The sequence below is a fragment of the Dendrobates tinctorius genome, unplaced genomic scaffold (assembly GCF_039654945.1).
Source record: "Dendrobates tinctorius isolate UK_male_01 unplaced genomic scaffold, ASM3965494v1 ptg000048l, whole genome shotgun sequence".
Lineage (NCBI taxonomy): Eukaryota > Metazoa > Chordata > Amphibia > Anura > Dendrobatidae > Dendrobates > Dendrobates tinctorius.
Window position 1 is genome coordinate 16167977 of NW_027361716.1, and position 10670 is coordinate 16178646.

Genomic DNA, 10670 nt, shown 5'->3' on the forward strand with positions numbered 1-10670 from the left:
CCACGCTAGCTTAGATAGGAAAGGACAGGAAGGCTGCTGTCTGCAATCCGTGAAAAACCCTATGAAAATAAGAGCCAACAAACTGACAGTAAAAAAGGCCCTGAAGACGCTAGGCTTCAAAAAAGCTATGTCAGTACTCAGGAATATTCTGAAGACAGAGCAACAGGCAAAAGGAGATTCAGCTCACCCCAGCAGGGAATGGCAGAATCCAGAAAAGCATGGAAAACAAAACACTAATGCAAAAAGGCAAAGCAGAAATCTTAGCTTTAGATGAGCAGGAATCAGACTGGTTTCCTAGAAGTCCACAGAGAAATCACCCGCAGGCCAGAAGGGCGTCGGCAGCCTTATATCCAGTCATTAACTCCACTCAGCCAGTCATCATCATCAGCCCCAGGTGTTTGACAATCAGGCTCACTACCTTTCTTCACCAGAAGAGGGAGTTCCTCGGGCCTCAGTAGTGAAGGGGAAAATGAACTCACAACAGGGGGGGCTTAGTGTGCTTATTCCTAAACAGCTGCTAACAGGTATAAGAATCACTAATTTTTTAAAGTGTGTGTGGACTACACTTTAATATGAGTGTGGCACCCCTGAGGCTTCAGTCGCCACAGAGGTACTGCACCTTCTCCTAAGGTGTATTGCCCCAACATCAAGGTAAGGTGGGAACAACTTCCACATTCCAACACCTGCACCCCACACACAGGATAGTTCAGCAGGGACCCATCCATGCTTTATGCTGGAAAGGTCATAGGGTGCCTTTTGTGGTCCCTGGCTTCGTAACACGAGAGGTGCTGGGGAGGCGGGTGGAGTTAGATATAAAAGAGAGGGAAGGGGAGAAGTCCCAGAAGACTGGAGAAGAGCAAATGTTGTTCCTATCTTCAAAAAGGGGAAGAAGGTGGACCCAGGCAACTATAGGCCGGTGAGTCTGACTTCTATAACAGGAAAGATCTTTGAACAAATTATTAAACAACATGTATGTCAGTACCTGGATAAGAATGAAGTGATTAAACAGAGTCAGCATGGGTTTGTAACTAATAAGTCATGTCAGACTAACTTAATTTCCTTCTATGATGGAATCACTGATTGGGTGGATCAAGGAAATGCTGTAGATATAGTATATCTTGACTTCAGCAAAGCATTTGACAAAGTATCTCATACAATCCTTATTGAAAAAATGACTAAGTATGGAATGGACAAGGCAACTGTTAGGTGGATTCATAACTGGCTTAGTGATCGGACCCAAAGAGTGGTCGTAAACGGCTGCACATCCAGTTGGAAGAATGTCTCAAGTGGGGTACCACAGCGCTCTGTCCTGGGCCCTGTATTGTTCAACATCTTTATCAACTATTTAGATGAAGGAATTGAGGGTAAACTGATTAAATTTGCTGATGACACAAAGCTAGGAGGGATAGCTAATGCTAGAGAAGAGAGAGGATTCAAAAAGATATAAATAAACTGGAGAAGTGGGCAGCAACTAACAAAATGGTTTTTAACAGGGAAAAATGCAAAGTACTACATCTGGGCAATAAAAATGAAAAAAGCATATACAGAATGGGAGGAATCGGCCTAAGCAACAGCACATGTGAAAAAGACTTGGGTATACTAATAGATCACAGACTGAATATGAGTCAACAGTGTGATGCAGCAGCAAAAAAGGCAAATGCAAATCTAGGATGTATTAACAGAAGCATACAGTCTAGATCACGTGAAGTCATTATTTCCCTCTACTCCTCTTTGGTCAGACCTCATCTGGAATATTGTGTCCAGTTTTGGGCACCACATTTTAAAAAAGACATCAACAAACTGGAGCAAGTTCAGAAAAGAGCAACCAGAATGGTGACCGGTCTGCAAACCCTGTCTTATGTGGAAAGGTTGCAGGATTTGGGATTGTTTAGTTTGCAAAAGAGAAGACTGAGAGGAGACTTAATAGCTGTCTGCAAATATCTAAAGGGCTGTCACATTGTAGAAGGATCAACTTTATTCTCATTTGCACAAGGAAAGACTAGAAGCAATGGGATGAAACTGAAAATGGGAGGAGACACAGATTAGATATTAGAAAAAACTTTTTGACAGTTAGAGTGATCAATGAGTGGAACAAGCTGCCACGAGAAGTGGTGAGTTCTCCTTCAATGGAAGTCTTCAAACAGAGGCTGGACAGACATCTGACTGGGATGATTTAGCGAATCCTGCTTTGAGCAGGGGGTTGGACCAGATGGCCCAGGAGGTCACGTCCAACTCTACGATTCTATGATTCTATGATTCAGTTGCTGAGTGGCCTACAACCAGACGTGGCTGCAGGAAACACTACACAGCGTGAGCTGCGCTCACACAGACCTTGCAGACAGCTGTGAACACTGCTGCAAGGCAAAAGAAAGCTACAGTGGTTGATTATGTAGCCTGGGTAAAGCACAATATGATTTGGAAAATCGCTATCTCTAACTGTCCCTCACAATCTTGAACAGCAGCCTGTCCCTAACTGAATTTACAGCACAGTGAACCTGAAATGGAGGCGGCGGCGGCTTTTATAGTGCATCATGACATCATTTCAGCAGCCAATCACAGCCATGCCAATAGTTAACATGCCTAACAGGATGTGCCCACACTTCTGAGGATTGTCATTGGCTGAATCAAATCAAACTGGCTCCTAGCATTATGGAAACTTCCGATTCTGGTATTCGATATGCTAAAAGTATCGGAACTCAGTGTCGGAATTCCGATACCATGAATATCGGCCGATACCATGAATATCGGCCGATACCCGATACTTGTGGTATCGGAATGCTCAACACTACTCACGAGACAATTAAACTTGAAATCTGTATTGAACCAAATCATCATGAAGCTGTTAGTTTTCATCTTATTTCCTCTCCAAAATTTCCAGTTATATTAGGAATTCCGTGGTTTTCAATCCATAATCCTTCTATCAGCTGGGCATCAAGGACCATTACCTTTCCCTATGAGTACTGTAAGAACATTTGCCATGCTAATTTATCTGTTTTCAAACAAATTCAATTATCCGAGATTTCTCATCAGAATTATGATAAACTACCACCTCAGTATCAGAAGTTCAGTGAGAAGAAAGCCAATCAACTGCCTCCTCATCGTTATTACAACTGTCCCATTGAATTGCTTCCTGGAGCAGCCATTCCATTTGGGCGAATTTACAATCTTTCTGAACCAGAATTGAAAGGACAAAAAGAATATCTAGACTAAAATTTAGAGCAAGGCTTCATTCAAACCTCTTTTTCGCCAGCTGGAGCCCCTTATTTTTTTGTAGAAAAGAAGGACTCAACCCTGCGGCCATGTATTGATTACAGAGAAATAAATAAGATTGTCATTAAAAATCGATACCCACTCTCCTTAATTCCTGAGTTTGTTGGAGAGACTGCTTTCTGCCAAGATTTTTACCAAACTCGAACTAAGAGGGACTTATAATCTCATAATCAGTGGATGAGTAGAAAACCACCTTTAGAACTAGATATGGACATTTTGAATACCTGGTTGTGCCTTTTGGCATTAGCAATATCCCTGCCACCTTTCAGCACTTCATTAATGATGTTTCTTGAGATTTCTTGGATCAATTTGTTGCTGTTTATCTCCATGACATTCTTATACTTTCTTATGCTTTCTTAGTCCTGAAATGTCTACATGAGAATCATCTCTATATCAAACTCAAAAAATGTGAATTTGAACAAACCAGGACTAATTTTCTGGGAAATATCATCTCCCCAGAAGGTCTGAGCATGGATTCCAGTAAAATCAGAATGGTGGTTCACTGGCCTGTTTAAATTCATTAAAAACTTTTCAAAAATCATTTTATCAATTACTTCATTCATAAAGAAATACAAAGTGTTTTTCTGGTCTCCAGCGGCACAAGTAACTTTTGACAAACTAAAGACTTTTTACTTCTACACCATTACTAGTCCATCCAAATCCTGAACTGCTGTTTGTTGTCAAAGCAGACACCTCAGACTCTGTGTGTTGAAGACAAGATGCAGCTTCATCCATATGCATTCCTTCCTCATACCATGTATCTGCACTATGACATAAAAATATAGAACTTTTAGCTATTAAAGTCACCTTTTCAGAATGGAAACATCTTTTTGAAGGGGACAATCATCGGTTGACTGTCGTTACTGACCAAAAAAAATTAGAATTCATCCGTACAGCAAGAGGTTGTCTGCAAGACAAGCATGTTGGGCCTCATTTTTCTCCAGGTTTAATTTTATAATTTCCTATCAGCCTGGTTCACAAAATGGCCATGCTGATGCTTTGTCCAGGATATTTACTGAACCTTAGGAGAGGTCTAAAAGTGACTGTACCATTCTGTGCCCTAAAAAGTTCTTTGGGATACTTGATACTAATTTTAACAAAGATTAAAGATGGATACCAAACTGACTTTTTCCTTAATCATCCTTCTAAAGATATTGATCTTTCAAGGAGGAGTTTTGGATGCAGAACCACCAAATATATGTCACCAAATCTGCTTGAAGTCATCAAACTTGTCCATGATTCTAAACTTGTAGGACACCCTGGAGTCATGAAAACTCAAGAAATACTACCTTGTTCTTTTTGGTGGCCCAATTGTAGGAAGGATGTGAGAAAATATGTTTCCTTCTGTTTAACATGTGCACAGAACAAGACGCCTTGGGTATCAATCTCAATGGATTTTATCGCGGACCTACCTCCCTCTAAAGAAATGACTGTTATCCTTGTTGTGGTGGATCAGCTCACAAAGACGGCACATTTTATTCCAACTAAAGGGATTCCTACAGCAGAACAAACCACAGAATTAATGGTCAGAGAGATATTTAAGCTGCATGGAATTACTCACAATGTAATTTCCGATAGAGGTGTTCAGGCTACATCAAGATTTTGAAAAATCTTTTGTACAGCATGAGGAGCTAATGTTAATTTATCTACTGTCTTCCATCCACAATTCAATGGGCAGACTGAAAAAATTAACCAATCTCTCCAACAATACCTGCACTGTTTTATTTCTTACATGCAGAATGGCTGGGTGGACTATTTACCAACAGCAGAATTTGCCTATAATAACTCTAAACAAAGTTCTACATCCCAAAGTCAATTTATTAATAATTATGACTTGCATCCAGTATTTAATCCTAATCTTCCATTTAATACTTTGGTTCCTGCTGTTACTGACAGACTTACAAAGTTGCAGAAAGCACAGAAAGAACTAATCGACATGTTACAAGAGGCCCAAGAAGAAGATAAAAAAAACAGCAGATAAACATCCCAAAGCCCTTCCTACAGTTAAGGTCAGTGACAAAGTTTGGCTACCTACAAAAAATCTGAAAACGGAAGTACCATCTTCGAAATTGGGTCAAAGGACCTTTTCAAATTTGCTTTCTGTTTAACACTTACTAACAGCCTAAAAAATGCACCGTATGTTCCATGTATCCTTGCTCAAACCATTTAGTGAAAACCTGTCTCCAGGAAGATCTCAGCCACCTCTTCCACCAGAAAAAGGTCCATGGTGAAGAAGAGTACATTGTGGATAAGATTCTGGACTCTATAAGATTTAGCGGAAGATTACAATATTTGGTGCCAAGGAAAGGGTTACAGACCAGAAGATAAATCGTGGGAGCTGGAGTGCAATGTCCATGCACCCAGGATTACAAGAGCCTTTCATCAGAGGCATCCAGGGAAGCCAATGACTGAGATGTTCAGAGGCCATCATGGAAGGAGGGGAGAACAGTCAGGACTTGAACCCAGCAGCTTTTGTGCACCAAGTGGCAGCTCTTCCCTTTGAGCTATTCAGGTTATTGGACCTTGCTAACCAAGATACTAGTACCTGTGTAATTCCTGAGTGGCTCCACCCTGTAAGTTCCCGATTAGCTCCACCTTGTAAATCTCATGATTGAACACCCTATTTAAACTTTTCATTGAACTTTCTTGAGAGATTATTGTGCTCCCAGCCTTTAGTCAAGATCTCCTTTCACCTGTTACTTCATACAAGGCTATACTGCTGCTACCATGTACTGCCCTCTGGCTATTCTTAACTACACTACCTGCCAGTGCTGCACCTAGTGGAAGCAATACCACTTCTCCAACCCAGGTCAGTTTATAACATCCCATGTGATCTCTATACTGCAACCCAATGTCTTCTGTGATGTCTATGCTGCAGGTTCATTTGTCCCGTGACATTTCTGCCGCAGCCCTACGTCTCTTGGGATGTCCATAACGTAGCCCCAAGTCTCTTGTGATGCCTATGTCGCAGCCCCATTTTTACTGTGATGTCTATACTGCAACAGTATGTCTCCTGTGATGTACATACTGCAGCCCTCATTTCTCCAATGACGTATATGCCACAGCTCCATGTCTCATGTGATTTATACTGACAAGCAAAAGGGTAACATGTTTTGGACTTTTGACTTTCATGCTCCATAATTTACCATCTACTACTGCTTCAAATGTGATACTAAATTTGTATTTATTTTTTATTATTTTATTAGTATTTTGTAAATCCATCTTTGGTTTTCAACACTACCTGAATACGTCTAGACATGCTAACTTGATCAGATTCAAGCATGTCTCGACCAAAATTTGATCCAAGGTTTCTTCTACACATTCCCAAGGTTGGTGCATACTGGTCGACACACTTTGACTGACGTCTGGGGGCTGTGGGGGTCAATCCAGCACCTCTACGTCATTGTTATTGATGCATTTTTTCACCAATCTACGACATATGCTTCGGGTCATTGTCTTGCTGGAACACTATGTTGTCCTTTTCATAATCATAATCCTTGAATGTATGAAGTAACTCATGTTGTAGGATATGCACATATAGCTCAGCATTGAGGCCACCATTGGTCCTGGTCAGGTATCCAATGCCATTGGCTGTGAAACATCCCATATCATCAGGCTTCATCCACCAAACTTGACAGTGTCATGCTGCAGCTCTGCAGGTAAATACATACTCCACAAGATAGCAGAAGAGTCTAGGGAAGACTGAAATTCTGCTCAGAGCAAACCAACAGCACTGCAGTGAGGCTACTACCAGGTGGGAGCAGAATAGTCAACCAAGCCGGGTCAATACCAGAGAGTAGCGCAGTACCAAGGGAAATACAAAACACAGTCAGAGGAACACCAAAACGATCAGTACCGGTCAGAAGCAAAAGTACCAAAAGCAAAAGATAGGACCAGGTCAGAGCCAAAGCAGAGTTGAGTACCGGGGAGTCCAAACACAAAGGGAAACACTGAGCTGGGGTGGGAAGAGAGGAATGAACAGACACGAGCACAGTCAGCAAAACTCAGCAGGACAAATCAGGGTATCACCAGAGTCAGCTACTCACGCCGTAGGCAGAAAATATAACTGACACTGCAGAGAAATAGCAGGCCTGACATCAGAACAAGGCAGAGAAAAGTTAACCCCTGACATGACCAGACCGGTAAAAGGAGAGACAGGAAAAACCCGGTCTGGATCATGACAGACAGTTCCTTCAATTTCTCTATCTGTTAACCTCTTTTTCCCTTGTTTCTTCCAGATCCATTTGCACCTATCAGAGCCTAGTCTATTGGATTTCATCTCATCACTCCAAATCACTCTTTCCAATCTTCTTTTGTCCATGTTTAATTTTTTTTGCAAACTTGCGCCGACTCTTCTTATAACGATATTAAAGGCTACTTCGTCTTTTTTCGGGCCTACATTCCAGGCTTGTATAACATGTGTCACACAGTGCTTGCATGGACATCTGTGATCTCAAGGCAGAATGTTACCCACGGCTTCAAATTTTGATGCTTTCAAAGCAAGAACTATGGGAATGTACAGATCAATGAAGCCCATAACAATAGCACAATAGCACATTGGGGATTCTGGCCAAAAAACAATTGCAAACTGACAGTTTGCAACATCAGAATTTCGCAAATAAAAACAAAGCTAAAACTGAAGCATCACCATATAACAGGGTGAGGAGTGCTCAAGAAGAGAATGGTAAGTGATTTAAATGTTATTAAAAGTGTATTTGTCTGCATATGTTATTTATATTTAAAATGTATTTTATCCTAATGGCCAGTTTGGTTTCCTGGAGGTCTAACATCAAAGCCATCCTCGGTGAGTGGGGAGGGTTGTATAATAAGGGAACTATTTGAGGGTTATAGGAATATAAATAGTCCACACTGGGTAAAATACAATTAAATGTTTAGGAATAGGCTACATACTTTGATGTTTTTTTGCAAACAAAAAGGGGAAGCACTTCCTGGATAGGTGGTGGGAGTCTTGGACAGTGTTAGTGCATGGTTCAAGCTCACATACAAGCTGTGATGGGCCCTAACAATTCCAAGCTTCCAAACAGCAAGATGGTGCTCCAAGAGTTTTGCATAGATTCCTGGACAGTCCAGAGCCTGTAGCCTGGAAGAGACATTGGAGTCCATGTCTCAAAGAGAAAGAGGTCAGTTGGGGAAGAGAAAGGGGAAATGGCAGTGGGCCTCAATAAAGTTGGGTTGTCGGACAGGAGCTGTTGAGGTGGGGACAGTTGGGGCATACAGGAGGCAGGATCTTGAATTGTACTGTCTTAGGGGAACATCAACCGGAGGGGGTTCTGCCCCATACTGTATGCTGCAGTGGAATGTATCTGAGCTGTACAGTAAAACCCGAACCTGTTGAACCGGACGCTAGGTCTCCTGGTGTCCGTATTAATAATCCCGGTCTCAAGGACAAATATGTAGCAGAGGCTTCCAGCCCATAATTAAGTGCAGAGAGAGCACAACAGTAAAGCACATCACATATGGGAAAAATATCTGTTTATAAGTAGAGTTTCAAGGTGAAGAGAAGTCAGAACCGGCCCAGAGCACCAGACCTGAGCCCCCCCATCAACAACTAGATGTTTAGAAGTGAATGTTACCGATCATATCGGTGAATGAATTTCAACTTGTGTCTTTAAATTATAAATCACAAATAAATTCAAATATAGAGTATTCTTACATTTTTCATGAACAAAATAACCAAATGTTTTGCCCTGCGCAAAAAGGAGAAAATGCTGTTCCTAAATAGGGTTTATTTTCTTTTTTCACTGCGAGATGACTGTGAACATCTATCATGTCCCTCTAATTTTCCCTCTTTCAGCCGCTTTCCTCTCACTGCTGCTTTAAGATGCTACTTTAGAAAATCAGCCAAGAACTGTCATTTTAAATATACTCATTATCTTCTGTGCATTAAGAAGGCACAAAATTGGAAAGACTGCTCAACTCCTCCAAAAGAGAACTCCATTCTAAGAGAGAAAAGGTTCTATTCAGCATTTGGCACTAATCACCGCATTGTTCTAGTTATGGATTAGCACAACACATTGCCTGTTTGTAGTTTTTTGTCTCCCTTAATATACATTTAGTGGTATGAAGAGAAAATTATAGCTAATGCTCAATGTTTACATGAGGAAGAACTTTTATGACACTGACTTTGGAAGACTCTGGACGATGTGGCAACAACGACAAATGCTTTAATACCATAGAAATTCAATAACATCCCAATAGAAACCCACTTTATAAAGGTTCCATGATCAATGACCTCAAACTCAGGCTCCTATTTCTAGTGAGCCTACAGGGAGAACAAGGTCCCTGTATATCAGGGGTCCCCAATAGTGTTGAGCATTCCGATACTGCAAATATCGGGTATCGGCCGATATTCGCTGCATCGGAATTCCGATACTGAGTACAGGATATTTTTACAATATCGAATACCGGAATCGGAAGTTTCTATAATGCAATGAGCCAGTGTTGTGGCTGTGATTGGCTGCTGAAATGATGTCATCATGATGCGCGGTCTGTGCGCATCATGATGCGCGGTCTGTGCGGGCCTGCCGTGGGTCTGTGCGGACCTGCTGGGGGTCTGTGCGGGCTGCCGGGGGTCTGTACGGGCCTGCCGGGGGTCTGTGCGGGCTGCCGGGGGTCTGTGCAGGCCTGCCGGGGGTCTGTATGGGCCTGCCGGGGGTCTGTGCGGGCTGCCGGGGGTGTGTACGGGCCTGCCGGGGGTCTGTGCAGGCTTCCGGGGGTCTGTGCGGGCCTGCCTGGGGTTGTGTGTGTGCAGGCATCGTCCGATGGGACTACAAGTCCCATCGGGCTATGCCTGCTTCAATGACAGTGATTGACACATTAGCCAATGATGGGACAGTAGTAGTCCCATCATCCGGCTAATGTGTTGAATGTAAAAAAAAAAAAAAAAAACATACATACTACATACATACTACACATATACAACATACAACATTAGTGTTGAGTAGTGTTGAGCGATACCGTCCGATACTTAAAAGTATCGTATCGGATGGTATTGGCCGATCTAAAAAAAATCTCGGGTATCGCCGACTCCGATACCGGAAGTCCCATTCAAGTCTATGGGACTTCCGGTATTGGAATAAGAAAAACCCTATTTTTGCCTTGTACAGCCTCTCTGGGGTCTGTACGGGCCTTTTGGGGGGCTGTGCCGGCCTGCCGGGGGGTCTATGCAGGCTCCGGTGGTCTGTGCAGGCCTGCCGGTGGTCTGTGCAGGCTCCGGTGGTCTGTGCAGGCCTGCCGGGGGGCTGTGCCGGCCTGCCGGTGGTCTGTGCAGGCTCCGGGGGTCTGTGCCGGCCTGCCGGGGGGCTGTGCCGGCCTGCCGGTGGTCTGTGCAGGCTCCGGGGGTCTGTGCCGGCCTGCCGGGGAGCTGTGCAGGCTCCGGT